The following is a 25,878-nucleotide window of genomic DNA, read 5'->3' on the forward strand; positions in this document are numbered from 1 at the left end:
AAATTGCATTTTGACAAGTATCAGATACCGTTAAGCTTTGATATTATGAATTCCTTGGAGGTGATGCAAACAAGAAGGGCCGCAGTTAGAGATCCAAACAATCAAAGAGGCTTGTTAACATGCGCTGTCAAATGCATCAGTGCTATTAATTACTACAAATTAATGTGACTCTCTCTTCCTCTGGTGATTGGAATAATAATCAGCTGGATTCATGGAATGAGCACAGAGAACATATGCAACCCTGCCAAAAATAATAAGTTAAGAAACCAGCAGACATTTGCAATCTTCATGCTTACAGGCTTGATAATTTGCTTGTTGCTAGTGTGTCCCACTTACCCGATCCTTCTGATTGCTGGGAACCTGCTCATCTGCATCCCAAATGGACATGTTGTCACTCCCTGACTACATCACCACTGGTGCTGAGGACAAAACCTTCATTCACTTGAGCAGAGGTGTGAAGGGAGGATGAGATGCAATATAGCTAAATATCTGAAAGAGAGCTGGCCAGACAGCTTTCTAGGAAATTAACCAAAGACCTCCAACTCAGCTCATGCTAGATGCTGTTCAGCATGGGTGACTGTTAGTTTCTATATAGTTTGCACTATTGCAGCCTGTTAGAAATTAGATGGAAGGCTAGTCACTATATTTATGACCTTGGATGCCTTCTTGCGTGATTGTGAAGGTGTGCTTAATAATAAAAAGGTTATCTTTAGCTGACAAGCACCCTTAAGTTTTCAGTAGCCTGGCATTGTCATACCAAGCTTCCTAGTTATAAATCTACACTTTTCTGCCAATTCAATCAGTTGCATCCTTCATCAAAAGTATTCAAATAATTCATTCCAAAAGGCAATCTACCATACTGCCAAAAGATAATATACCATCCTTTCATGTAAATCCTGCATCCAGCTAAGTCTTTTTAGTTCCATAATACACAACATGATTTGCAATTTCAAATGTCTCCTTTTAAAGAGGTTTCAAGTCTTTAAAATGACATGATTCTTCAGGTCTAACACAAACTACAACATAAAATGCAACATTTATATTTTTCATACTTACAGAATGAATTCCACATAAGGAATTACTATCATACATAAGGATACACACTGGAGAGCTTCAAGCATTATTTTTACTCCTTACCCTGCAATAAAAATAATGTTTCTAAGGAACAGTGTGAGATTTGTGGTTTAGTTTGGGGACTGAAGCAATGGAGCAACTCAGAAGTTAGGTGGAGTTTTGTTTAGATCTAGACACATACTCTGCAAAGCTCCTTATCATAGCACCTGATCAGCTATAGCTATGATAGAGCCATGTTTCCAGTCCCTGAGGCCTACCCCAGGCAAGCATTAAACAGAGAAAATATTGCCTCAAATGCCCTTTATAATGTCAGGGCTGCTACCTGTTCCCTTTGCCCTTCACTTTCCACTATGAAAACCTTTGGCTACATCTACACTGCAGGCTTCTTACACAAGTATAGCCATTCTTGTGCAAAAACTTGCAGAGCATCTACACTGCACACGTGTTTTTCTGCAAGTAAATGTACAGTAAAAGCATCGGAAAAGAGGGCTTTTTGTGCAAGAGTTATTCCTCTCCCCATGAGGAATAAGCCCTCTTGTGCAAGAGCTCTTGTGCAAGAAGGCAGTGTGGCCGGGCAACAGGGGTTTCTTGTGCAAGAGAGCATCCACTCTGCCATAGATGCTCTTGTGCAAAAGCATATGGCAGCGTGGACACACCCTTGTGCAAGAATTTTTGCACAAGAACTCTTGCACAAAACAGTTCTTGCTCAAGAAGCCTGCAGTGTAGACTCTGGCTATGTCTACACTGGCATGATTTTCCGAAAATTCTTTTAACGGAAAAGTTTTCCGTTAAAAGCATTTTCGGAAAAGCACATCTAGATTGGCAGGATGCTTTTCTGCAAAAGCACTTTTTGCGGAAAAGCATCCGTGGCCAATCTAGACGCAGTTTTCTGCAAAAAAGCCCCGATTGCCATTTTCGCGATCGGGTCTTTTTTGCGGAAAACACCACTGTGCTGTTTACACTGGCCCTTTTGCACCAAAGTCTTTCGGAAAAATACTTTTGCCCGAACGGGAGCAGCATAGTATTTCCAGAAAAGCACTGACGATCTTACATGAGATCATCAGTGCTTTTCCGGAAATTCAAGCGGCCAGTGTAGACAGCTGGCAAGAAAATCAGATGATTTTGTGGAAAAACTTGCCAGTCTAGACTCAGCCGTAGAGTTTGGCTATGTCTACACTGGCGGCTTCTTGAGCAAGAACATGTTGCACAAGGGTTCTTGTGCAAGAAGTCTTGCACAAGAAAACATCCACACTGCCATGTGGGCACTGTGCTTTTGCACAAGAGCTCCCCTGGCAGTGTGGATGCTCTCTTGTGCAAGAAAGCTCTGATGGCTGTTTTAGCCATAGGGCTTTCTTGTGCAAGAAATCCCTGCCGAGCGTCCACACTGCCCTCTTGCGCAAGAGCTCCTGCACAAGAGGGCTTACGCTCTTTTTTATCAGGTGTAACTCTTGCGCAAGGAGCCCTCTCTTACCGCACCGTACTATAAATTTCCTTGCACAAGAGCAGGCGGGCAGTGTGGACGCTCTGCAGATTCTTGCGCAAGAACGGCTGTACTTGCGCAAGAAGCCGCGAGTGTAGACATAGCCTTTGTGTGTGAAGTTCTCTTTTCCTCCCTCTTCATTCCCCTAGGGATGGGCCTATCCTGCATGCCAGAGTTTGGAATCAGACATATGGCTGGCTGTCAAGAGAAAAGCCTTTCTTTAGGTGCTGCTAGCTTGTTGGCAGTCATGAAGGCCTCACTCAGACCTAAGGGCTCAAGCCTTTTGTTTGGCACAGGACCTGAGCTGGTGAAAAGAATAAAGTTGACTTTGCATCACCTTGACACTCTTTTCATCCCCAATGTAAGTCAGAGTAGTACCAGGACTGCTCTAACCTTGCCCAAATGCCCAGGGAGCCATTGCTGTTACCAGATTGGATGTGTTCCCAGCATCCCCCCCCACTCCCTCGAAATGGGATCACAGGAAGGATTGGGGTAGAATCACTCTTTCAGGTCTATGCCATCTGTGGCTTCTCCTACCCTGGGGGAGAGCTCAGCTGCTCAGTTCAGGCACCTTTTAGTTGCTTTGTACAAATTTAATAAGACCAGAATTTGGCTCCAAGTATCTTATTCCAAGAACAGTCCAAATGAAGCTGACTCCTATGCCACTTACACCTATCTGTGATGCATGGAACTAACTCATTAACATCTGGGGTAGGGGGCATGGATTACAGATTTTAGAATTAAAAAAATTGCATTTGCATTTTAAATTACTGTACTTAAAAAATTCCTAATAATCCACTGCCTTGTACCTAGTGCAGTTATTTATAATACAGTGTAGAGTGGTTGTAAAAGCTGGCAAGATGGGAAAATAACCTTTTAGTTACACATCGTGAAAGTGTAAATGACCACATTACACCAGCTGCAGAGTACAGGAAAAACAAGCCCACAGTGTGCAAATAATTCACAATCTCTTCAATTCCATAGGACTAGTCATTTCCCCTTCATATTGGTCCATAAAATGAGGACTTCTGATAAGTATAAACTAATTCAAAATACCTGGTCTTGCTATTGAGCTAAATCACATTTTTTGAACTGTCAGATGAGTTATCTTGACACCATCTGGTAGCACTTTTTTCATTTCTAACATTTAAAACTTATTTTGAGCTCAGGCAGTGATAAATGCACCTCAGATAAGATTTTACCCGGCTTGGGCAACTTCTTGAACTAAGCATATAAAGCAATTTGTCTCAGAGCAGAGTTCTAGATTCTGAACTCATTTACACCTGTGAATCTGGAGTGATCCCACTGGAGCCAAACACCATAATTCAGGGATTGCAACCCTGTTTAGGAACTTTTAGTGATATTGATGGGACTTAAGCATGAGCTGAAAGTTAAGCCCATGCTTAAGTGTATTCCTGAATCAGGGACAAAACCCACAGACTATACCTGTTATGAACACACATCTCTAGGTATCTAATGTCAGGAATTGATTATTTATTGTCATTAATTTATTAATTATTACTACGCCTGGTTAGGAAGCAGGCAGCCAGTTTAAATTTGGATTAAACGCAAGTTTTCTGTTGCAAGTGCAGCTCTAGCTTTGCTCAGCCAAGAATGTTATATATCCTTTAGACAGAACAGCATGACAGATGAAAACATGGTGTGAAAATATAGCTTGTCTCCTTTCTTTATGTTCTTATGGCAAATGCAAAGGAAATTTATTGTTTACAATATGTGTAATCATTTTTATCTGATTACCTGTAGATGCCATATATGCCACTGTAGCGGAGGCACTATATCCTCTCTCTCTCCTGCAGAAATCCTGTTTCATTACAAGTATGTTTCCCTTCTTTCACATGTCTTTATGGATTTGAAGGGGCTGCTTAGAATTTGTCACTTATTTTTAGCAATATAATTTTCTTTGGAAGGAACATTCTTGCTAAGCTTGACATGTGATATTTAATCACATATTGACCACTCAGTATTATTTTAATGCTTCCTGTCAGCTACAGTGCAGCAGGCAGAGTTCAAACAACACATTTGCCTGAAGTTCAGTATCCATTTAAATCAAATTTGTCAGCTTTCAATTTTTTTAAAGTAATATTTTATTTTTATTAAATGCAAGTTAATAATGCCTTGTCAGGCCAAAGGCATGTTTTAATGTGAACAACTCAGATGTTAAGTGAAAGTGGAGCCATAATGTCCCCATTAATACAGTCATACAATCATCTTTATGCCAGAAATTTAACTTAATATAAACATACATTTGTTTCAAGTTCCATTATTAGTTTTGAGAAGCCTCTCAGACATATACAAACACCCATAGCTGTTTCTGTGTGTGTATCTACAAGTAGACACACATTCATTTACAAGAACATCTTTCTGTATGTGAACGAACCTATTGCTTGTATATACTTGTATATGCTTGTATATGCACAATTTCATGTGTTCTTTTGCTTGTTCAATACACAGCTTATTTGATGATGACCACACATAGTTTAATGCTTCATATATATTCTCACATTCCACACTGCAATCTAAAATACTTTCAGTTCTTTATAATATATAAGTATATTGTAGACCATATACCTATACACTCTATGGCTACGTCTAGACTGGCATGATTTTCCGGAAATGCTTTTAACGGAAAAGTTTTCTGTTAAAAGCATTTTCGGAACAGAGCGTCTAGATTGGCACGGATGCTTTTCTGCAAAAGCACTTTTTGCAGAAAAGCGTCCGTGGCCAATCTAGACGCGCTTTTGTGCAAAAAAGCCCCGATCGCCATTTTCACGATCGGGGCTTTTTTGCGCAAAACAAATCTCAGCTGTCTACACTGAACCTTTTGCGCAAAAGTTTTGCACAAAAGGGACTTTTGCTCGAACGGGAGCAGCATAGTATTTCTGCAAAACACACTGATTTCTTACAGTAGGAAGTCAGTGCTTTTGCGGAAATTCAAGCGGCCAGTGTAGACAGCTGGCAAGTTTTTCCAGAAAAGCGGCTGATTTTCTGGAAAAACTGGCCAGTCTAGACGCAGCCTATATGAATATTTATATACACACTTACAGTGTGTGCAACATACATATGTGTTTTCATGGCTCTGTATGGTGTGTATATATCTATATATCTATCTATACAGACACACACACAAAAGTCACTCATATGTGCACACGTGCTCTGAATGTGTCCAAAGTGTGTGTGTGGGGGGGGAGGAAATTCACACACACACACACACAGCACATGTGCACACAAGTGATGGCTAATCTTTTGTGACTTTTTATCTTTATTTTTCGTATGTGTTATCCTTCTTCCCTTCATTCATGAAAATAAATGTCACAACACAAATCAGCCTTCATGTGTTCCTGGACAGATGGATGCAAACCTGATCTAGTGTTGTGAATACCTGTTTATATAGCTTTGTAGTTTACCCTCTATGTCACAAGCTGTGATGAAGCAATGTACCTTTACTAAGCATTGCACAAAATAATAGATAATTCCAGAACCAGAGATCATGAGCTACAAGAATATACTCTCATGTTAGAAAGCAGTTGTGTGGTTTAGAAGATTGGTAACATGGTTTCATGCCTTTCACTTTCTAAATCACTATTCAAAACTAGCCCAGGTCAGTAGTGGTAAAAATGGTTTCCATCTGGCAGCTGTACAGGGGAGCTATGTGGATCTAAGTGGTGGCTTTTCCAGTTTCTAGTGGACTGGTGTCCACATCACAAATATGCCACCATAACAGATGCTAATTGGCATCTTTGTCAGCGATTTCAGTGCCAAGGCCAAGGACTGAATGGGCATGGATACTTAACTACACTCTCAACCTAACAGGTGGTTTCTCTTGGCTGCGGCTGTGGCATGTTGGTGGAGCAGTACAGTGCAGTCACTCTCAGCATGAAAATGCCTCACAATTTTATTTTTAATCACACTTTCAATGAAAGCTGAACTCCAAAGTGCTTTCCAGAGTGCCTACTGCACTTACAAAGAGAAGTAATCACAGCTTGGGTGTGGAGACACACAAAGGTTAAGGGAGAGAAACAATGTTTTCTTGCACCATTGGAATGAGATGGAGGCTATGGGAAGTCTATACTATCAGGCCAACATCACAGTGGAGAAGAGTTTCACACTGGCAGTGTCAGAGAGCATGGAAGGATAAAGAGGACATCTGTGCTAGAGGATGCATAGGGAGCAGTGATTGTCTGAGATGGGCTTGATTACAGGGAGGGTTTACAAATAAAGAACCAGATTCATCCCCAGAATTGTACCAGCCTCTGAGAATAGTCCCAGTCATCCCTCCTGCACTGATCGTGAATCACGACAGCCTTTACCACTACTACAATGACCGGGCCATAATTTTCAGTAGCTCCCCCTAGTGGAAAGCTGGAAGGACAGGCAGCAGCAATACCAGCTGCTCTCTTCACGGGTAATTTCTTATCTGAGCCTGGCCTCTTATGCCAACAGGAGCAACTTACAATTTTCTGGGTCACTTTGGTGCAAGTTACAATTAGTTCCTTAAATGACAGCTGAATCAGCAGACATGTTTGCGGATGGATGTTTGTCACATTTTTATGTGTGTAAGCAGGTGGATTGCAGCTTTCTACACGTGCTGGAGTCTGAGGAGCTATGGCTTGGGTAGGCCACAGCGCAGGTAAAGGATAAAAGGGATTTCTGTCTCTAGTGATGTCAGTCCAGTTCCTTTCACAAATACTACATTTGCTATGACATTCTATACCTACATACAACTTCAATGAATGAGCCAACAGAACTAGGGAAGGGCCATCCTTCCCTCAGTGAGGCTGCACAACTCCCACTGCGAGCCAAGGAGAGCTAAGTAAATGTTCCAAAATGGATTACTTAGTAACAACATTGCTTTGCAAGTACCCAGCCCTACCGTTCTGTCAGAGCAAGCAAAGTAACGGAACACACACATCCCCCACTCTGCATCCATTACTCATTCTGATTAGCACCTTCAAATGTGAGTAGTTACACTCATTCTCCCAGACAAGCCTGATTTTTAGCCAGTAATAATCTGTCACACATTTAACTTAACCTCCAAAAGGTGATAACAATTCATTGAATGTTAATTGCGTATTCCTTATTAGTCTCAAGGCCACTTTTTCTGAAGTTGGGAAGGCTCTATAATACCATGATCACTCTTAGCTGTTGACATGCCTCTCACCAAAATGTTTGGACTTTAATATCAAATATGCATTCAAATCCTTTTCCCTCAGCAACAAACTTTTCCTCCATACTAGGTGAAAACCCATGCTATTATGCAGGTGTAATTTGCAAGGCTAAACAAGAAGGAAATGGCTGAAAACAAACATTGGACAGTAAGGCTAGGTCTACACTGCGGTTCCGTGTCTTTTGAGCAAACCCATTATTTTGAAATATAACAAGCTCACTATCCCGATGTCCCTGTAAACCTCATTCCACAAGGAGTCAGAAATGTTTCGGAATAGTGTTCTATTTTGAAATTAACTGAAAATAAACTACACAATTTGCATAGCTCAAATTGCATAGCTTATTTCGAGCTCTGGGTGCAGTGTAGATGCACCTTAACAGATTATGAATTCCAATAATGATTGAACTGGAGGATAAAAAAAATGAGAGAAAGTTCCTAACCATGCTTGTAACCATTTCCATTGCCTCACGATGACTCTCCAGACATCCTAGACTTCAAAGTGACACACAGGGTGACAATCCTGGAATCTTATTACCTAGTTCAAGTGTATGTCACTACAGGTCAGATTCTTCTCTTAGTAACTCTTGTGTAAACCAAAAGTAATTCCACTGAAATAACTGGAGCTTTTATAGAGTGACACTTGTGTAACTGAAAACAGAATTTTATCTGTGTACCATTTTGTTATTTTCCTGTAACAATTTTATATTTCAGGGAGCTGCTCTTCTCCCTTTATCTCCATGGCTCTGCAGTGGTTGGAATCCTATAGATGACATATCTTTGGATTTCATCTTCATATGTTCTTCAGCAAATCATGTGTCTTTATTAAATAAGCCTTTTCAACACCGTTACCCAACCAAATTTTCTCTAATTTTGTTTCCATCTTAATGCCCTCATGCTAACAATGAAACTTACCTGTCCTTACTTTGTTACTCTCTTGAGCTTCATGGCTAGCTTCAGAGCTCATTGGAGCGCCATCAATCTTAAGAGTTATTCCACTGTAATTGGATTAAGAATGTAGAGCTTGGTGTCATATTCCAACACCTTACATTTCATCGTGGATTTTTTTGTCACCAGGAACCTTTAGCTAAATATTCCCCTGGCTTCTGAATAGACTTTAGTTTGTATTGTGAAAACTAATATAAACTAGAGGCAACTAAGGGGTGTGTGTGTGTATGATAGAGGTCTATAAAATCATGACTGGTGTGGAAAAAGTGAATAAAGAACAGTTATTTACTTGTTCCATAACATAAGAACTAAGGGTCACCAAATGAAATTAAGAGGAAGCAGATTTAAAACAAACAAAAGGAAGTTTTTCTTCACAGAGCATACAGTTGGCCTATGGAACTTCAGAGGATGTTATGAAAACCAAGACTTTAACAGGAACTAGATAAATTCAAAAAAGAACTAGATAAATTAATGGAAGTTAGGTCCATCAATACTTATTAGCCAGGATCAGTAGGAATGGTGTCCCTAGTCTCTGTTTGTCACAGGCTAGAAATGGATAACAGGAGAGGGATCACTTGATGATTACCTGTTTCTGTTCACTCCCTCTGGGGCATCTGGCATTGGCCACTATTGCAAGACAAGGTACTGGACTAGATGGACCTTTGGTCTGACCCAGAATGGTTGTTCTTATGTTTACATGACAGTGACATTCCTATTCAAGGAATGGGTATATTCAGTGTAGGCCAGATTCTGGGGTCCTAACTGTGGGATGAATAAAAAGGACAATCATTATTTATTTTCGTGATGCAGTTAGACCTAGATTCATTCAAGAAAAACAGCCCCATTATGCAAAGCATTGTGCATACATAGCAGACATGTGGTCTCTAGACTAAGAGAAGCAGCTATACACAACAAATAAACAGAGGGGAGGAGTACAAGGTAGGAGTGAGACAGTCCTGGAGGGCTTCTGTATTGGTGGATCTTACCCGTATTATATCATGATGTAGGGTTAACCATCTCTGGATCATCATCCTCCTGTACTTGTATCTATGGAGAGCTTTCCAAGGGCCTGAGAATCCATGGTGGGGGCAGTGAGTGCGTTAGTGTGTTGCGTACATCACTCCCATCCCAATTTCACAAGGAATCCATCTAAAAGGTTCAGGCTATATTTCATGTTCCACTAAATTGCTCCATAGCAGGGAAATCCTCTCACACTCAAAAACCCAAATTCTCACCACCAGCTTCACACCTCACAATTGAAATACTAACTCGGGAACCTGCAACAAACCCCGTTGACAACTCTGTCCATATAGTTGCTCTAGTAACACCATCACAGGACCTCACCACATCAGCCATATCATGAAAGGCTCGTTCATGTACCCATCTACTAATGTGAAGTATGTCATCATGTGCCAGCAATGCCCCTCCCCCATGTACACTGGACAAATCCGACTGTCTTTACACAAAAGAATAAATGGACAGAAATCAGACATCAAAAGAATGACATACAAAAACCAGTGGGGCAACCCTTTAACCTCTCTAGATACACAATTACTGACTTGCAAGTTGCCATTCTCAGGAAAAAAAAACTTCAAAAAGAGACTAAGCAGAAACTGCTGAGTTGGAATTCATATGCAAATTTAACACTGTCAAGAAGTTTAATACAGGTTGGACATTCCGGTCCAGCACCCTCGGTCCCAAATGAGGGAATTTGCCAGATCAGGGGAGGTCCTCTGCCACCGGCCTCCAAGGACATTGCCCCTCCCTCCTGCTCCAGTCCTGCTGCTACAGGGCTTGGGGTTTGGCCCTGGCCCACTTCTGCCAGTTGTCTGGGGCTCTCTGGGAATGGAGCTCCCCAGCCAGCTTGGCCCTGCTGCTGTCCCGCCTGGCTGGGCTTCCTGGGGGTGGGGCTCTGCAGCAGCTGTGCTTCTGTCCCAGCCAGCTGTAACTTCCTGGGGGCAGGACTCTGGCTGTCCCACTGAGTTGGAGTTCCATGGCTGCCCAGCTAGTGCCACACCAGGTTATGGCTCTGTGGCTGCCCTGCTGTGCCACGCTCAGCTGGGGCTCCCCAAGGATGGGGCTCATCAGTCCCAATGGTGGGAATCTTCTGCCACTGGACTCCCGACTGGCTCGCACTCCTGAGTGCCAGAACTCTCTTGTCCAGCAACATCTGTGATCCTGCTGGACCACAGATGTTGCCGGACGAGAGAGACCTGGATTTAGGAGGTTCAACCTGTAGAAACATGGAACAGCTCTCACATTACAATAGGTAATTTCCCCTCCAGATATTTCCCCTTCTCCTTACTGTTGGCGGTGAGACTGATTCATCTAGCATGGAGGTCACACTCCCATCTCTGTATCCCTTCCTTTTTTCTTTATATTTTCTCTTCAAGCATCTGAAGTAGTGAGTTGTATCTCATGAAAGCTTTCACACTAATACATCGGTTAGTCTGCAAAGTGCCACCAAACTCCCTGTTCTTTTTTCTTCTATCTATGTTTGCTTACATGTTACCTTTTGAAGACCATTAATACCTTTATGACAAAGAGATCAGAGTTGCAATCAGAAGGCCTTATTCCATGACATAAGCAGAACTTTCAGCTTTTTAGACTTCATGGGCTTATTCTCTACTTTCTCACACCAGATTTATACCACTCCATAAATGAAAAATATGATGCAGATTTATGTCAATGCAATTACATCCACCTTAAAACTGGTGTAGTAACAGAGTAGAGGGAGTCAACCTATGGAATTTCCTGTATAGCCATTTAAATGTGCCAATGCAATTACACAGTCCCGATTCTACTGACCAAAACTGAATATAGTAGGTAAGTAGGCATGCTTGTGTTCAGTTCATATACAAATTGATGTAAAAGTTAGAATTGCAATTGATCTTTCATGTAAAGTTATGCTTAATTTTAGACATCATAATTCAAAACATTTAAATGTTATTTATATTTTCTATTCTACTTTATTAATTTAATTATACTTTTCGGAAGTTATTACTACAACAAACTGAAAAAGACCCTTATGTGCAGGGAACTGGACTTGACCTGTAGAGGTCCCTTCCAGTTCTATGATTTTACGATTGTGTTAGATTTAATAATCATGAATGATTTTTTTAGAAAATCATTACTACAAACAAAATGTAGTACTGCTAAACATTAAAACACAACACAATGGCTTACATAAACACAAGAGGAAAACATATACACAAGCACACAAAAGCATTAATAGCGTGTGTGTGTGTATACCATTAATGCCATCACAGAGGGTATGTCTACACTACCCTCCTAGTTCGAACTAGGAGGGTAATGTATGCATACCGCACTTGCTAATGAAGCCCGGGATTTGAATTTCCCGGGCTTCATTAGCATAAGCGGGGAGCCGCCATTTTTAAATCCCCGCTGCTTCAAACCCCGTGCAGCGCGGCTACACGGGGCTCGAACTAGGTAGTACGGACTAGGGTGCCTATTCCGAACTACCGGTACACCTCGTTTCACGAGGAGTAACGGTAGTTCGGAGTAGGAACCTAGTCCGAACTACCTAGTTCGAGCCCCGTGTAGCCGCGCTGCACGGGGTTCGAAGCAGCGGGGATTTAAAAATGGCGGCTCCCCGCTTATGCTAATGAAGCTCAGGAAATTCAAATCCCGGGCTTCATTTGCAAGTGCGGTATGCATACATTACCCCGCTAGTTCGAACTAGCGGGGTAGTGTAGACATACCCAGAGGTAGTTTATAATTATACTTACAGATGTGTAAAGATGTGATGATACCAGAAATGAATGAAGTAAAAATTGTAATTCTGCTTCCCTAATTTTCTGAACCATCTATTTCTTAATCAGACAGGCTATTTTCCATCATCAAGAGCATGTATTTAAAGAAATGTGGCATTACTACCTTTTATATCCATCAGTATATTGTACCTGATTCCTCCCATTTATACGCTGGTACAAAGGGTTCCACTGAAGTCAATGGCATTACATAAATGTCAGATTAGCAAAGGCTCATCATTTTAACCATATGACAGGGTGGATTGTTAGGAGTGAGATGAGCAAAGCCCCTGTCAGAAAACACATGTAAAGTAGGTGCATGGGGTTGAAGTTTTCCACCTTTGTTTTGGCTCCCCCTAAAAATCACAGGCATTCTTCAAGTCCTCCATGAGAGGAATGGAGAAGGAGGAGCAGATGTTTTCAAACCACTGGATCAGAGGGGTCATCTGAAGACACTGGGGCTACGTCTACACTGGCATGATTTTCCAGAAATGCTTTTAACGGAAAAGTTTTCCGTTAAAAGCATTTTCGGAAAAGTGCGTCTAGATTGGCAGGACGCCTTTCTGCAAAAGCACTTTTTGCGGAAAAGCATCCGTGGCCAATCTAGACGCGCTTTTCCACAAAAAAGCCCTGATCGCCATTTTCGCGATCGGGGCTTTTTTGCGGAAAACAATTCTCTGCTGTCTACACTGGCCCTTTTGCGCAAAAGTTTTTCGGAAAAAGACTTTTGTCCGAACGGGAGCAGCATAGTATTTCCGCAAAAGCACTGACAATCTTACATGAGATCGTCAGTGCTTTTGCGGAAATTCAAGCGGCCAGTGTAGACAGCTGGCAAGTTTTTCCGCAAAAGCAGATGATTTTGCAGAAAAACTTGCCAGTCTAGACACAGCCTAGAAGTTTTGGGTGTGCAAGGAATGCAGTACCAGGCCAGCAATTTGCAAATGTGCCTGTGGTTATGTTTTTCAATAGGTAGCATTTATGAATAAAAATGTGCATCATCATCTTGTGTCCAAGGAGAACAGCAGCCATAAGTGCCAAGCCTGGAGGCTTGGCCATCTATTAAAGGTTGTATGTGAATTCTCAACAGAATTAGGGAAAAAGTGGGCTTCTAAACAGAGCTGAGGGATTTGCACATTTTAAGGAAAGCTAACAGAATATCACTTTCTTCTGAACAATTGATTTACATTTCCCACAAATCGCATTACGGACAGGTTAGATGCAATTTTGTTTGCATTAAGTTTTAATTTTCCTTCATATGAACGAGCAACAATATCTAATAAGACAAAACCCAGTAATAGCCTACCATTACTATATTCATAATGCTAAAATGGTCCCAGTCCTGCAAAGTCTTATACCTACACTTAACTTTATGCACTGTGAGTAATAAAATAATAATACCTAGCTCTTATATAATACCATTTATCTGCTGCCATTCACTGCTGATTTAAGATTATATCAAATACATGCTATTAGCCTTCTACCAACTCCTGTGTGTCACCCATTCATTTGCTGTGCAGTGTAAGTCAAACTCCATCTTGAATAAAAATGTAGGCCAAGAAGCACACAATGGGTCCCTCAGGCTAGAAGGGATCTTGGCAGAACCCAGAAAAGGAGGCTGCAGCACTTCCAAAGCTTCCTGGCAGTATGGTTTATGGAGGAATAATAGGAATGAAATCCTCCCAACTATTGTTTGTGGCAGTCCCAGAGATATTGTAGGCCTAAAATATGTTCTGAGGGGACATGAGCTGGTCTGCAAACAGCTAGACAGAGTTAGTTAAAAATTTCACCAATACCTCAAACCTCACCAGAAGGTCACTTGGGAAGGTCACATTGTCTGAGCACAAAGAGAGTTTCTCAGTGAGATTGTTGACCCTGATGTCACAGATGAGAGACCTGCACAATAAGAGTAAGTCACATTAATGCTAATGGTTAACAGACAGCTCAATAGAGACCCTCTGGGCTTTTCAGGACAGGAGAGTCGAGAAAGCAGCAAATTGTCCAGACCTGTACTTTCCCTGTACAGGCTACCACTGCAGAGCAGAACTCTGGACTATACGAGAAATGAACAATGTCTCCATGATTCCACTCTTATTCCCTCCTTGCAAAGCTGAACCTGTGCTCTGCTGGAGGGGCTACAGACAACTGGGCAGGATGTCCACTCTCCCCTCCAAGTGCCTTTGAGGAATTCGCGCTCTCTTTTAGGAATTCTTTGAGAACTGGAACAAGAGAGGCTTGTATACATAGAACTTGCCCTTAGATATAATCAAGTGAGCAGCACTGGTTGCAATTAAACCATGACTAAAGTATCTCTGCTCCAGATGATGGAGCTGTGCTTTAATCATAAAAGGGAGGACACTTATGTTGTATTCAGGGCTCCAGACATGTTTCTATTTGTAGCATGGTTGGGCGCTGAGGACCCAATTTCCAAACTAGAGGGCCTAAGGTTAGGCTCCTAAAATCATTTTTAGGTGCTAAGCTCCTAAACATCCCACTGAGGTTAGTGGGACTTGTATGGTCAGCCCCTTGGGAAATCAGGCCACTTTTATTTTGATGCCTTGTAGATTTAGGAGACTCACAACTGGCACCCAAGCATGGAGATTTTATAAATCCTTTATTGTGATTCTAAGAAGCACTCTGAGAAACTAACCCCTCATATTGAAATATGTCTGTAACAGGAGGGGTCTTAGAAACAGTGGAACAGACCAATAGTCTGTTTGGTCCAATGTCCTGTTTCCAGCAGCTGTCAACACCAGCTACTTCAGAGGAACGCGCAAGAGACCTCGCAGAAGCCAGTTGGGGGAATCAAGGAGGGTGGGTGATCAAGGAGGCCTCCAAGGTGCAATAATTTGGGGGCACCATCACATTCAAGGGTGTCAAATCCTCAGTTTTGTTTGTGTGTACACTTTTTTTGCTTGGGGGTAGGGAGAACATAAGAAAGAGGCCATACTGGGTCAGATCAAAGGTCCATCTAGCCCAGCATCTTGTCTGGCAACAGCGACCAATGCCTGGTGCCTTGGAGGGAATGAACAGAACAAGTAATCATCACATGATCCCTCCCCTATTATCCATTTCCAGACTCTGACAAACAGAGGCTAGGGAGAACATTCCTAACCATACTGGCTAATAGCCATTGATGGACCTAACTTCCCTAATGAATTTATGTAGTTCTTTTTTGAACCCTGTTAAAGTCCTGGTCTTCACAACATCCTCTGGCAAGGAGTTCCACAGACTGTCTGTGCGCTGCATGAAGAAAAATTTCATTTTCTTTGTTTTAAACCTACTACCTATTAATTTAATTTGGTGACTCCTAGTTCTTATGTTATGGGAACAAGTAAATAACTTTTCCTTATACGTTTTTTCCACACCAGTCATAATTTTGTAGACCTCTATAATATTGCCTTAGTCACCTGTTTTCTAAACTGAAGAGTCACAGTCTTTTTAATCTCACTTCATATGGAGCCTGTTCCAAATCCCTAATCATTTTTGTTGCTCTTTTCTGAATCTTTTCCAATGCCAGTATATCTTTTTAGAGATAAGGCAACCACATCTGTATGCAGTATTCATGATGTGGGCGTACCATGAATTTATATAGAGGCAATAAGATGTTCTGTTTTATTCCTTTTTAAATTATTCCTAATGTTTTGTTTGTTTCACTGCCTCTGCAGATTGAGTGGATGCTTTCAAAGAACAATGACTCCAAGATCTCTCTCTTGAGTAGTTATAGCTAAATTAGTCCCCATATTGTATTTATAGTTGGGATTATTTTTTCCAGTGTGCATTTGGGAGGGACTTCCGAAAATATTTTCCACACATGTCAGCAAAAAGCATAAGGCTGGCCCTGACTGGAAATCCATTTAATAATCAAGAGTGCCCTGATCTATCAATTTGGCATAGACCATTATCCATGCTTACCACTTTCTTATGGAGCTCTAGAAGTTCCATACCTGGCAGACAGTCAGAAGCAAGTTTTAGTAGGAAAAAATAGCTGCAGAGAGTGATGAATCCAATTGCAGTAACTAGATGGTTTCCAGTTTGCTGTTAATAACTGAAAGTTAAAAAGGGTGGGGGGGGAGAAGGGGCTGTTTAATAATGCAGTTTAAACTGGTAGTTTCATGAGGTAACAAGCACAAAAGACAAACAATGACAAAAATCTGAGAAGACCTAGAACAAAACAGGGCTAGGAGGCTGAGGGATAACTTATCCAAAGTTTGAACCTTAGCATTGCTGCTGGTCAGACAAAAAAAAATCTACAAGTGCAGATGGAAGTGTATTGTTCCTGCTCTTGAAGGAGCAAGTAGTGGATTATTTTGAACATTAATTTCCTAGGGCAACAAGGAAGTGTTTGAGCACTTCTGAAAATATATTACATTACGGAAGCTATCTCAGATAAGTTTCCAGCCAGAGGCTTCCCCATGCTCTACATGTGGGTGTTCTAGGGAAATATAATCCAGGGCTTAGAAACTGCCCAGGGTACATAAGAATTCACATCTCAGGCTTTTGCCCTGATTACCTACTGTGTTGGGTAAACATTTACACCTGCATGAAGAGGGTGTAAAATACCATCAATCTAGAAGTGTTATTTAAAACAGAGATTTAATTAAATCTAATTGTGATTCCAGGGCTATTGTAAACATAATAGGATCTCACTTCTGTATAGTGATTTTTATCAGTAGATCTCAAATCACTTCACAAAGTAAACGATGAAACTGACCCCAGATTTTTAAATGGTGAAGCTGAGGCAGGAGACGGTGAAATGACTGGCCCATTGTCACTCTGCAGAGTAGAGGCAGATCAACAACTTAGAACAAATAGCTCTTCAGTCCCAGGCTCACTCTTTAGCCACTAGGCCATACCCTCACCTATGAGGCAAGTGAAGATCTTGGGGTTAGGAAAGGAGTTCACTCTAAAAACCTTGTATATAAAAAAACCTGGTTGTTACATCAGTCTTAGTTATTGTTGAAATCTCCAGGCACGAGCACCTGAACTAAGTTTTAAATTAACAGATTAAAGGGTCGGGTTTTCCTATTATTGGTCAGGCTGAGTAGCATAATTCTAAATGAGTAGTTCCATTGATTTCAAGCTGCTACTCAATATAAATAAAGGTGACAGGCTTGGGCCCTGAATAACTACATCCCTGTCAAAGCAGCAGAGTTATAGCTTATAATGGGGCGGGCTCTCAAATCCCACAAGTACCCTCCATTCGGCAGAATGCGGGTTCCTGCACTTCCTCAGTCTTAAAATCCCTGTGGCTACTCAGCCCTCTAGCAAAGTCACACAGCCTTGTGTGAATTTACAACCACCTTCCGGGGTACATCTCTAACAGAGGCCCATCCCAGTATGCGCTGCAGAGTGTCTGTTTCCCCTCAGTCTCTTTCCCCACTCCATAGGAGAATGGTACCTCCAGGGCTTCTCCTCCAGGAGACTGTGTCCTGAACAGCTCCCCACTTTGGGCTATCCCTGGTTCTGCTAGCCAGCCCTCTTGACCTTCTATCTTCCAGGTCTGGCTTGCAATTGCACTGCCTCTGATCCTGCAGCTTCTTTTATAGTCTTCCCCAGCTCCTCATTGGCTGCTTCCTCCAGAGCCTCTCTAGCCTCCTGGAAGACTTCTCTATGGCCTTAGGGACTAGCCCCATTACACAGCCACATCAACATCCATAAGATTTTGGGCTCTGTTCAGCACTCCCAAGTAAAGGGTGGAAAGGAAGGAGGCCTTGAAAACCCACGTCACACTTTGAAAATGTACCCCATTAAAAAAACCAAACATTTTCCCTGTATCCTACAGTAAAAATTTAAAATCTCATCAAAAGCAACAGAATCTCTCAGCAAGCCAGATATCCACAACGCTAGGTTCAATCACACCATTCAGAAAAAAGGAAGTCCATTCTACTGAGAAATGGAATGGATGTCTTTTCAGCACAGCATAAATTAATATTGCAGCTGCCACACTGATAGGAAAATCAAAACCCAGTGATTCCATTTTATAAACAGAAACTTCACAGATGCACTGTAGGATATTTCATTACTAAGTATTTTGAATTTTCAACATGAAAAATATTCCCTAGTGTTAGTTACATTATTTGTTTCATAGGGAAGGGATTAACATTCCAGTGGTTTAGGAAACAGACATACACAACTGAAACAAGTAAACAGGCTTATTTCTTTTTTCATATGCCATCTGAAGATTAGCATAGGTTTTAGAAATACTGTAAAGACCTACGTCAAAGTATGCCACTTCTTCATTATCATTTCATTGGCAGTAAATCCAGGGAAGAGAAGGTGCTCAAATGTTTAGGGACATATTCTGCTCTCATTTATACTGGGGTAAATACGGAGTTACTCCAGGGTTACACAACCTTGCAGCTGAGAGCAGAATCAGATCCTTAGTATTGATTTATGTCCTTCGTGTAATACTGTTCATGGGGAAAAAAATTATGCGCATTCTGTTCTCAATAACACAGATGTAAATCTGGAGTAACACTTCAGTGGCATTACTCTGGATTTATTCCTGTGTAGCTAGAGAAAAATCTTATCCAGTAATTTTAGTTCTATGAGTCCCATCCCACCTCTGCATTTCAAAAAATATTATGTTCATGCTTTAGGTTAAAGCTTATTTTGTATCTCAACCATTTTATGCAATATTTTTAGTAGGTTGTTTTATATGGCCGTCCAGTCGCCACTTTTAAGTATTATCAATAACGTATTCTTCAGTGTAACCTTTTTAACATTTACAATAGAATAAAATAAAAAACACATCAACAAAAAATTGTCTTCACTTGGCAATGCTGTGTGAATTTTAAATTTCCCATTTCACAATGCAGTCATCGCTATAAAACTCTGAGGGCGGATTAATGCTCTTCTGGTACTTCACTCTATCAGAACATGGATTTGCAGACAACAGCTGCAGCGAATTCCCTTGACTGAGAAGAATTACAAGTATTATCACCTAGATCATTAAACTGGGTTCATAGATTGCAGAATGTCTTCAATCAATTCATCTAAGATAACTTGAAGCCAGCTGGACCCCCTCAGTGAGAACTTGACTTAATTGGCCAATAAGTGGCTGGAAAAGGTGCATGCTATTTGATAAAATTACAGGCTGAACAAGTGATTACAGTTTGGAAAACCACAGAGGGTAGCCTTCAGGTCAGCCCTTTTGGAGAGGGCAAAGTTAATGTCCACTATTAAGTGCTGCTGTGAAAAATGTTGGCCCACTTGGTGCTCAGATGTAAAGAGTATCCAGGTCATTCTTCAGCTGATGGAGTGTGTGAGATGTGCACATTTATCATTGCTTTGGCCTCATTTCTGCCTTGGTAATAGTCATACACTAACAACTCCTGGCAGTTTCATGGTTTTCTGTGTACCCTTCATTTTATTGGCATAGCTAAAATATTATCTTAGCAAAGCAATCCATCTGCTAAAGAAAAACACTTTCCTTCAATTATGTCCCATGAGTCTTTTCTCAAGAAAGGTTAAAGCATCAGGAAGTTGGAAAATATACATTATTTTTGTTTTTCTTCTTTACAATCTATTGCAAATACAGAAATTTGCTACTCTGTAAGTGGCAGGTATACATATTTACCACTGCAAAATGTTAGAGATGTGCCTAGCTTTAAAGGAAATGTTGACTTCATGGGTCCAATTGCTATCTTAGTACAAATCATTATTTAAAGGCAAATACCTTTCTTCAAATAGTAGCAAAGATTTCTTATGCAATTCTTCTAGAATTTATTTACCCAACACTATAGATGATTTGCAGGAAAGGGGAAAAGAAGCTGAGTTTTAAAAGCAGACCAAAGAGGCACCTAAATGATCATGTAACTAGTTCATGTTAATTAGCATGAAAACATAGGGCCCAATCTTGCCAGTGCTCAGAACACGGAGCCCCATTGACCAGAGCGAGAGTTCAACAGGAATAAGCTTTGTAGAGCTAACCACTTTGTTAGAAAATATGCCAAGACAAGGTTTGCAATTATTGATGCAACAATATATTTTATTTTTCTATTAATCTTCACTGAGGCGACATATTTTTCATGGTTTCTATTTTCCCTTTTTAAAAATCTATATCTTTAGATAGACAGGATCAAAATTCAGCTATCTGAGGCAGTTTAAAATTTCCCCCAAATTCATGCCCATTTCAGATCTTTTAACATTTTGGAACTTTTGCTGGTGTGTGAACTATGACAATAAACAGTGCAAAACTTAATGAAAGCATTGAAGGTTGTCACAAGTTGGCCAGGTTTATACAAGAACCAAGGATTAATGAATTGTGGAGTAGTCATGTACATTTTACCATGAAAGTATGCACAAATATTGCTGAGACAAAACAATTTAAGTTCCATGAATAGACATCAGATCAGAATAAATTTCTGCTTGAAATTAAGGTACACAATATTTAATATTCCACATACAAATCAATGTTTCTCCCATAATGATTTTAAGATGTTTCAAAAATTGCATGTTTCATAGCAAGAAACTGGCTTTCAAGTGAAAAGTATACTTCAAAGCCAGCAATTTGTTTGCTAGATTTATTTTCCTATATAATATATGTCTGTTCTCAAAGAATATAATTTACATGGCCCCATGCTATCAATGTACTATGTGTACAAAAACATTAGAACACATTGTTTACTATTGAATAGAGCAGGTTGGGAATTTTTCAATGTAACTTGATTTTGTTAGAAAATGCCGATTCAACAAAACAAACTCCTTACTGAAAAGAATGGGTTAGACGAATTCCCTATTTTGAAAAAAAAAGTTTCTAAATTGTCAAAAAATTCCTGCTTCACACATTTTAAGTGAAAAAAAATCGATTTTCAGATCAAAATTATTTTTCATTTCAAAATTTAAATTTGTAATTTAAATAACAAAATTAACTAAAGTAAAAGTCAAAACAAAATCTTTAATTTGGCCCAATTCAATATTCTGCCCTTTCCTGGATTTTTTGACTAAGTCCTGATTTGTAGTGGAAATTTTTTCTGAAATCTTAAAATAGGATGAAAAAAACATTTTCTACTCAGCTCTACTACAGAGTCCCTTGTAGAATCAAGATGTGTGGCAAATTTATAAATAGGCACAGGTTATTGTTTGTTGTCCTTTCTCTGCATTTAGTTTTTATGTCCTCTGATGTGCTCTTAAAGAAGTAAATTCCACACTGTTAACATACATAGCTATAGCAGCTGTTCACAAATGTAGATCCAAATGTAATATAAAGTAAATGAAACTGACACTGTTCTCTGCATGGAAAAAATCATGCACTGTGGATACAATCATTTCCTATTTCTAACTTTCAAGATAAACACATCAGGGAGGAGGAGTTATGAGTGAAGGGATTTATCATATATAGATTTGTCTTTATAATGTTATAGGTGAAAATACTGCACAGTACATACAAACACTATGGCTACATCTACATTGGCAAGATTTTGCTCAAATACTTTTAACGCAAGAGTTTTTGCGTTAAAGTATTTGCGCAAGAGAGAGTCTACACTGGCATGTGCTTTTGCACAAGAGACGTGCTTTTGCACAAAAGCATCCGTGCCAGTGTAGACTCTCTCTTGTGCAAGAAAGCTCCGATGGCCATTTTAGCCATTGGGCCTTCTTGCGCAAGAAATTAATGTTGCCTGTCTACACTGGCCTCTTGCGCAAGAACACTTGCGCAAGAGGGCTTATTCCTGACCGGGAGCATCATAGTTCTTGCGCAAGAAGCACTGATTTCTTACATTAGAACATCAGTGTTCTTGCACAAGAACTCGCAGCCAGTGTAGACAGGCGGCAGGTTTTTGAGCAAAAGTGGTTGCTTTTGCGCAAAATCTTGCCAATGTAGACACAGCCTATGTTTATGCACCAGCATCAGAGAGAATCATACAAAACACTTTATTCCCCTATAACATAAAACATGTCTATTTTCAAATAGTATGAATAAACAAATTGATTTATCTAATGGTACCTTGAATGAAAGGCCCTAATCCCCTTACAAGACCAATTGTTGAATTTTATTATTATCTGTACTGGCAGGAAGATTTTCTTAACACTGAAGCTAAGGGTCTCTCCTTTTAAGCAGGTTCAAAAACCGTTTTTGTAAGATGCTCAACTGTTCTCAGGATAAGGCCTTAAAATCATGAATTTTAATGCTACCCGTGCACTTCAGGTAACTTCTAGTGAAGTAGTTTCCCCCCCCCCCCCCCCGGGTAATGCACAGGAGCTGGCTGGGTTTGTAGTACTGAAGGAAGAACTGAACTAATCGCTTCTGCATGGTTTAATCATATTAATGTCTCTACTGTTGACACTCTGAACATCCTAAAAGCGAATGCCAAATTTTTAGCTCTTGGTGCTACTGCAATCTCTTGGGGAATGTCTACACAGCAGAGCTAAAGCTGAAATAAGATACGCAACTTGTCAATAGTGTAGCTGAAGTCAAAATAGCTTATTTTGGCTTTTGACGCTGTCTCCACAGCAGGAAGTCCAAGTTAGAGCATTCTTCCTCCAACTTCCCATACTCCTTGTACAATGAAAGTTACGTAAGCTGGAGTAAGAAGCCCTCCAGCTTGACATTATTTCGACATTATGTCGAAATATCTGCTTGCTGTGTAGACACGGACTATTTCGGAATTATGTCAGTTATTCCGAAATAACGCTGCTGTGTGGACATAGCTTTGGTGAACATATCTCAAATACATTCAGAGCTGTTAGACTGCTTTAAAAGTATTTTTCTAAATGTTGGCAAAGACAAATGGAACTTCGGATGTATATTACGCGATGGTTAAACCACCAATTACAAGCAAGCCCTTCACTGCCCTCTGTGATAGGCATGCCATGCTGGTGCTTATGGATTTTGAGATCAATACTTTGGTTCATTGTAAAATCAGGGTTGTGAGACCCAATTTGCTAGGCGTCGGTAATCCTTCACTGTCTGGTTACCATTAATGTATGGCTGCTCTAACTTGTAATGTAGCACAGGCTGCTCCAGACTCAAGCATTTTGTGACATTAGAGTGGCACAGGTCATGTTTTGAGTAGGGCTGGCCAGAAAACAAGAGTCCCCTTATGAGAAAAAAGCAGAGGTTTTAATATTTTTGTTGGAATTATAAAATCAAGCTCTTTTGGTCTCTCCTGGTGAAGTTGCTGCACTTTGGATAAATAATTAAACATTAATTGGGCCAGAGAAAGACTATACTAGAGTCTAGCCTTACCTAAAATAATGAAAATAAAAAACTAGTCACAGTACTCACCTGGGACATGGGAGATCTTCGTTGTTCATTCTCTCTCTTCCACAACTAGAAAATCCATTCTGCAAAAAGTTTCAGTTTTGATTAATAGACATTTTCTGGCAAAGATATTGTTACAAAAATTCCTAACCAGCTCTAGTTTTGAGTCAGAACTTACAAGTGAAAGACATACCTTATGGCTGGGTACTCTACTAAGTTGGAGGAGGGATAGCTCAGTGGTTTGAGCATTAGCCTACTAAACCCAGCATTGTGCGCTCAATCCTTATCGAGGCCATTTGGGGCAAAAAATTTGTCAGGGATGGTACTTGGTCCTGCTGTGAAGGCTGGGGACTGGACTTGACCTTTCAAGGACTGTTCTAGGAGATAGGCAATCTCCATTAATTTAATTTATTACGTACATTCCTTTTTGCATATGAGTGCAATGGGACTATGCCCAGTCTTCCTTTGGGAACCTTTGCTTTCAGGGAGTTGGAATAACAAATGTATCATTGAAGAAATAAAAGAGGTGGAACAATATGATGTTTGTTGTGACTGATGAAGAAAAATATTTTTGCCTTCAAGGTTTTATTCAAGAGCACTCTTGGCCAAAATCACTTTGGTATAACTCCACCGAAGTAAATGGAGTAAAACCAGGAGGAATTTGGCCTTCTCTTTTTGTGTAAAGATGGACCCCAAAGCAACCTTGCATTATTCGGTGTTGCAAACTCTTGTGAGTCTCACAAATTTGATGTTTTTCTTAATGCTCCAGCTCCTGGAATGATGTAACTAAATGAGAATCTCAGCATTTTGTTTAAAGTAAGTTTCTTGCTTCATGGTTGTGGAGACAAGCCTGAAAATGTGACTTGAGTGCCTCCTAATGCTTGGGACGTAAACATAAAAAACAATCTTCTCAAGTCTTTGAACTTTCTCACCCATTACCAAGACAGTTTCCCCAATTATCACCTGTAATACCATTAACTCACAAACATACCACTCTCACTACCTTTAATATCAGCAATTCACACACACTTACCTTCCTTCCTCCCCCTTCCCACCCCCCCGCATCCCCCTTCTGTTCTGCAATGTGATTTGTCCTTTTCATATTTGTTCATTTTTTTTAATTGTATGCCTTTGGTATATATGGTTGTGACTAGTTTCTTCCACTATTTGATCTGAGGAACTGGGTCTGGCCCACGAAAGCTCATCATCTAATAAACCATCTTGTTAGTCTTTAAAGTGCTACATTGAACTGCATTTTGCTTCAACTACCCCAGACTAACACGGCTACATTTCTATCACCTATATTATAGGTGAGATCCAACTTCAACCACTTTTCCCATCTAAAATCATAAAAATAAAAAAAATAGATTCATGTGGGAAAGTGGGATTGTGGCACAACAGTGCACAATATGTTGCACTCCATTAGCATCTTTACATTTGTCTATTATTTTTAATTACAATTGCATACATAAGCTAATAACACCCTCCACCATATCCCTCTTTATCATCTTTCAAGGCCACAGAGGGACTTGGAAGATAATTCTATTGTGCAGATAGGATACATAAGTCTATTTTCTGTTTACTTTGAAGAAGTCCAATATTGGCTTCCATTTATCTTCCAATAAGTCCTTGTCCAATGTAGCTGGGGATTTAATCTGTTCCAAGGGCAGGTGCTGCTTAATGACTCAGTTCTGAAATCTAGCTTTTTTAACAAATAGGTGAATAAAGAGTTAGAAAATGGCATGAAAGCATATTATAAGTAAATTGTTTCCACTATGTTTGTCACTGTTCTTAATGTTTTATGAATATGCTAAGAAATTTGCTCAGGCATTTTTCCTTGGGCACTCTAGTTAATTACTTATTCAGAGTGCTTCTACTCTGTTCCCTGCAAAATGTGTTGTGCATTAATTCTGATTATGTACAAAAACCCACCTGCAAGGAAAAACTCTGAATCAGTAATGCTGATAAAATGAGCAGCTCTCCTGGGGCTTTACTATGAAACAGAATACTGGACAGAATTAGAATCTAGTAGCTAAGGCTATTCATAATGTCATTAACATAAAGGCAATTAAATGAGTTTTTAACCTACAACCCTTTATTGTTATTAATGAACATTAGAAAAACACAGGAGATAAAATTGGTAATTATCTCTGCACCAAGCTATGCAATAATGTGTTTAAATATAAAAACAAAACAAATGATTATTGTTAGTATTTTCAGT

Source organism: Pelodiscus sinensis, chromosome 9 (genome assembly GCF_052426305.1).
Source record: "Pelodiscus sinensis isolate ZL-2025 chromosome 9, ASM5242630v1, whole genome shotgun sequence".
NCBI lineage: Eukaryota > Metazoa > Chordata > Testudines > Trionychidae > Pelodiscus > Pelodiscus sinensis.